Source organism: Myotis davidii, unplaced genomic scaffold (assembly GCF_000327345.1).
Source record: "Myotis davidii unplaced genomic scaffold, ASM32734v1 scaffold277, whole genome shotgun sequence".
Taxonomy (NCBI): Eukaryota; Metazoa; Chordata; class Mammalia; order Chiroptera; family Vespertilionidae; genus Myotis; species Myotis davidii.
Genome location: NW_006289214.1, coordinates 1,883,791 through 1,889,761, shown reverse-complemented (window position 1 = coordinate 1,889,761; position 5,971 = coordinate 1,883,791). Strand labels below are relative to the sequence as shown.

The 5,971-nt window shown below is 36.8% G+C and overlaps 1 pseudogene; it reads left to right on the top strand.

Annotated features, from left to right (window-relative positions):
* Positions 1 to 1,741, top strand: part of LOC102758084 — a 40,110-nt pseudogene extending 38,369 nt beyond the window's left edge.
* The last annotated feature ends 4,230 nt before the right edge of the window (positions 1,742 to 5,971 follow it).

Genomic DNA, 5,971 nt, shown 5'->3' with positions numbered 1-5,971 from the left:
TTTCCACCTGCTGGCTTAGGCCTGCTCCCCAGGGGATCAGGCCTAGGCTGGCAGTCACACATCCCTCTGGCAGCCTAGGAGCCCTCAGGGGATGTCCACCTGCCAGTTTAGTCCCACTCCCTGGGGGATCGGGCCTAGGCTGGCAGTTGGACATCTTTAGCACAGCTGAGGAGGCAGGAGAGGCTCCCACCACCACCGCCGGGCATGCCGCCTTCAGCCCAGCTTGTGGCTGAGTGGAGCTCCCCCTGTGGGAGTGCACTGACCACCAGGGGGGCAGCTCCTGCATTGAGCTGGTGGTCAGTGCGCATCATAGCAACCAGTCATTCCTGGTCGTTCTACCATTAGGGTCAATTTGTATATGACCTTTTTATTATATAGGATAGTACTTTAAATTAAAAAAGAGGTAAAATATATTAACACCTTTTAAAATATTGGTCACATGATGGAATTATGTATTTTGGATATATTGGTTTTAATAAAATACCTTATTAGAATAATTTCATCTTATTTTCTAATTTTTTAAAAGTGGCTATTGGAATATTTAAAGTTACATATATGGCCCAAATTATATTTTGGTTGAACAGCACTGTTTTAAATCTCAGTTTACAAAAATACAGGTCACAGAGAAGCAAGATAATGACCCAAAAGGAAGCAATTAAGCAAGTCCAGAGTGTGGAATAGTCTACCCTACAACTGTCCTAAACTAATCAGAAATAAAACCTCAAGGGGAAAAAATAAGAGAGCTCTTTTAAAGTAAGAGAGTGAAGAAACATAATAGGAAAAGCAGTGTGGACATAAATTAGATTGGATTGAGTTTGAAGAGGGGAAAAAATCCAGACAAATGGCTCTAAACCTTCTCCTGGGCGCGGGTAGAAAAACTTGAATGTAAAATAGGCATTACATGATGTACAGAATTATTACTGCTTAAGCATGATATTGTGTGGTTATGTCGGAGATTGTCCTTATTCTTAGGGGATGCATACTGAATGATTTTGCAATGACAGGTCTATAACTTACTTTCAAATGGTTGAACAGAAATGTGAGATAGGGGTCAAGGAAATTGCAAAATATTAAAAATTGCTGAATCTAGAATAAAGGATTGTACTATTTTTTTACACATAAAAATTTCTCACATTCTTTCCCTTTGCTTGCCACTGAAAATGCTGGTGTCGCTGGCCGTCACCACGCCCCATGTTACCGGTATTGTAAGAACAAGCCATACCCACAGGCTCGCTTCTGCAGAGGTGTCCTGGTGTCAACATCTGCATCTTTGACCTGGGGGGGGGTGGGGAGAAGGCAAAAATGGACAAGGTCTTCACTGTGCCAACAAGTAAATACACAGTGAAAAGCTGGGCCAAAGATGGCTTTCACTGTGGCTCCGCCCCTTCTCTGCTATCCGCATCAGCAAGATGTTGTCCTGTTGACAGGCTCCAGGCAGGTATGCGGGGCGGTGCCTTAGGAAAAACCCCAGGGCACAGGGGCCAGGGCCCACATTGGCCAAGTCATTGTGTCCATGGCACCAAACTGCAGAACAAGGAACCTGTGACTGAGGCCCTGAGCAGAGCCAAGTTCAATTCCCTGAACACCACAAGAGCCACATCTCCAAGCAGTGGGGCCTTAAGTTTAATGCGGATGAATTTGAAGACCTGGCGCTGAAAAGCGTCTCATCCTAGATAGCTGTGAAGTCATATACATCCCTAATCACGGTCCCTGGCCAAAATGGTAGGTCCTGAATTCATGAGTGTCTGAGTGCTGTCCCCACCTTACACTCACCAATAAATTCTACTTCCTGTCAAAAGAAGTTTTCTTCTTAAAAAGGCAAAGATTTCCACTTAGCTTAATATCTCCAAGTCCCTCCATGTTATCTTAAAGAGTAAGAGGCCCTTCTTTTTTACAGCTGCATAGTATTCCATTGTGTAAATGTACCACGGCCTTTTATTCACTCATCACGCGAGACGTGAGCTTTAAAATGTATAGATGACGCTAAAGCAGAATTCTTTGGAAGGACCAATCAGGAGCTAGCGAAGCATATGGCTACCCCTAGATAAAGAAGCTTCACCGGCCACCCACTTTGGGCCTCCTCTCTGCTACTGGAAGTCCATATCTCTCTCTCAATAAACTTTACTTCTGCTGACCATCTTTGTCCATGAACTCATTCTTCAATTTTGCAAGACAATTAACCCTTATTTGATCACAGCACTTTGATTTCATTAGTATTTCACCAGTATTATTAACCCTGTAATTTTTACGCACTTAAATTAAAGAATAACCAAATAAGATTGTATCAGATTCTGACACTGATATTCATTGTAATTATAACATCAAATTATGAAAATAAAAATTACTTGTATCCACAGTTATAGGTTTCTCCTTCAGCTAGACTTCTCTACAGCACTTCAGCATCTTTGAAGTACTAAGTTTAATGTTACATACTTTTTTTTACTTGATTTGAAATTTGTACTTTCCTGTGTCTTCATAGTAATAGAATTAAATGAATAATCAAGCACTTTAAGTGCATATCTAACATTAATGAAGATACTAAAATAGAATCCTAGTCATCTCAGAAAATTGCAAATATGTGTAACATTGGTTACAAGTGATATAAGGTAGACTTTCACAAACTTTATTAGTAATGAAGTTGGAATTCAGGGAGCATATAAAATAAATTTCAGTAGGCAACATTTGCATAATTTTAACTATATAAGTGAAAATACCAGGTAGCCCCTTAACTTTTAAAAATTAGTACTGTTGTTATGTGGAGAACGTGTTATAGAACATACATGTTTTTCTTTGTTCCTATTCATCAGTTCTGACAATGGAAACTTCATAGGTATTAAGGTGCTTGTATTTCTATTTAAATAGACAACATAATAATCTACCCTTATTTTATCCCTTTTTAGGCTCTGAGTTTCTGCAGTCTTAGTTACCACTGATTAGTGAAGAATTAAAAAAGCAGAACTTAGAAATTAGCACATGGAGTAAACTAATGAAACTGAAGGGAAAAATGGTCGCCTTAAAACGAACACAAAGGATGGGGAAAAGCAAGAAATAATAAGAATAGTGCAGGCAATTTTGTTGCTTTCTAAAAAGAGGCATTTGTTTTAAAGTGTGTGCCTTATATAGTGATATCATTGCATTGCAGGGTTTTCTAGGTATTGATTCTAATATACTTTTTGCAAGAATCTGATTATAATTCTGATATTGTAATTTGTTTGTTAAATACAAAAGTTAAATTACTATCTGACCACTGTGAGAAAACATCTTGACAACATGGTTAATAAAAATGATTTCATTCAAATAACTACTTTGACAATGTATTGATATTTGAAAATCACAGCAATCGTATTAGTTAATAGCTCAGTTTTACAATTACATTTATTTAATGTGATATAAAATATTTTTTTCGCATTTATGAAATTTATAAAATAAAAATCATGGCATAAATCCATACATATAACACTTTTAGGCATTTTAGTTTTGATATGCATTACCAGAAAATTCCTCAAGATGGCAGTGTTTACCACAGTTAAAAATTATTTTAGAAATCCTTTAACTTTTAAAATGATTCCCAGATGAGCCAAATAGTGTATAGTTAAAAATTCACTTTCTAGTACTCAATATTTCTTCAGAATATTTTCTTTAAATATTTATCCTAATTCAGAAAGCTTTGTTTTTATTTATTAGATTGTTATTGCATTAGAATTTGTGGATTTCCAGGAACCATTAAGTTGACCCAAAAATTTTAGAATAAACCTATATGTGATTTATACCCTTTGTAGGAAATAAAATGTTATTGAGACTATGATAACAAGAATGAAAAAAAATCTTAGCAACAAACCAAATAAATTATATTACTTATTTCATTCGAGTGTGTATGTGATCATAATGGAGTTACAGATGCTTTGTTGATTTATAACCAAGGGAGGTTTACCTCTTCTATTGCAAATAATTGTAGTTTTATTTTTATTATTTTAACCTGATAAAAAAATCCAAATAAGTCACAAATATATAACAGAATCTAGGGAATTCCTATTTTATCAGAGAAACTGTAGGTAGGATAGATGTTTTTATAAATATGAAATAAAAGAAACAATAATAAAGGAATTATATAAAATCAACTTCTATAATGGATATATTACACATTAGTATAAACCTAATAAAATGCCTCATATATTTATTGGAGAATCTTACAGTTTCTGAAGGATGGACAGAAATGACCTCGATTAGGCCCAATGATTGGTTTATAGATTTGCTGTGCCTTCTATAAAAATAGAACATTTGTCACGAAGGGTTAGAAGAGATATTTATTTCTTCATATTTCAGCAGCATAATTTGTAACAAATTTTTCTGTTTTCCTATAGGTCATCAAATGAATTTTAATGACATATTAACTTTTGATTTTGCTATTTACAAACAATAGATAAAATTTGCTTAAATAAATCACATAAAATACAAATTCTATTCCTCTAAATCAGGGTTTCACAACTTCGGCACTACTGCCACTTTGAGCCATGGTGTGTGTGTGTGTGTGTGTATGTGACCTAAGGGGCAATATTACTCTATGTTTAAAACCACTCATATAAAAATTTGATTATTTTCACTCTTCTTATTCTCTCCCACAATTATAAAATCCCAGTCATGTTATTACAGTCCATATTTTAGCCTTTCAGTGTGTTAATTAATCAGGAATAGATAGGGTCAAGCAAAATTACTAGTTCCTTTAATTAGCTCATATTAATTAGGACTCTTTCTTGCAAACTATAGCTATTATAAAGGCTCTTAGCTTAGCTCTTAGGAAACAGTGGTAAGTATATAACTGGGCACCAACAATGAACTGGAACCAGATCATTAACTGCCATAAGGGGTTCTCTGTCTCTGATTCTTTATGTGTATCACCTTCATTTTTGTTATTCTCTCTCCCTCTACTTTTCTGTTTTCCTGGTTTACACAATGAAAATCTGCTTCTACTTACTCCTGAGAATACATCACTTACAGAACAATTAGATGGATCTTGATTACAGAATCTAGGTTCTTTGATGAAGGGGTTCATTGGTCCACTTGGGTTTAGCAGAATGGGGTGGATCCATTCATTTCTGGCAGAGTGGGAGAAGTCTATGCTGTGTGAAGACGGCTGCTTTGCTTACCATGGGGATGGAATTTAGGAGAAACATTGCCCAAAAAGGAGGAACTCTTGTGAGCCTGGAGAGGACACGCAGGTGTTCAGGCATGTATTCTGTGCCATCCTGGTTGACACCTTCTGTATGCATCAGCACCCTGTACCCTCACATTGCCCAGCAGGTGCCCTGGGCCCTCCTGCTCTGTTCCATGCAGTTCTGTCCTCCCCCCAAAGGTACCAGCCTCCAAATGGCCGTCTTCCTCATTCTCAGTCCAAAGTACAACTAAAATTTAGCTCAAGATATTTAATTTCTGTGAGGAAGAAAACAAGCTAAACCAAGTTAGTAATATATGAGTGGTATGCACATTCCTTGAGCGTCTAATCTGTACTTGCGTCAGAGGAATGCTTGGCAACAGAATTAATCCATGCATGGGAGAAAGTAGGTATAACCCTTCCTCCAGTGTTCACTTTTGCATGTTGTCCTGTGTGTCGTGCACTTTGCACCTAAGAGGCCTTTTAGATACTCGCCACTTCCAGTGGGACCCACAGATCAACAGCATCTGGATGCCCTGAGAACTTGGTAGAAATGCAAGGTTTCAGCTCCCACCCCAAAGCAAATATATCAACCTGCATTTTAATTTAACAAAGTATCTGAGTAATGTGTGTTCTAATTAAAGTTTGAGGTAGAGAGAATCAGTTTAAGTTAATTGTCATGTAAATCACAAAAAGTCAACTTTAGTGTATTGTTAGGCTTACAGTAATAAGCGGTAAACATTCTGGAGAAATATGAAGAAGAACACAACTAAACTGTCAGTATATTTATTTAGGTATATTCCCCCAAACTTGCTACCGAGT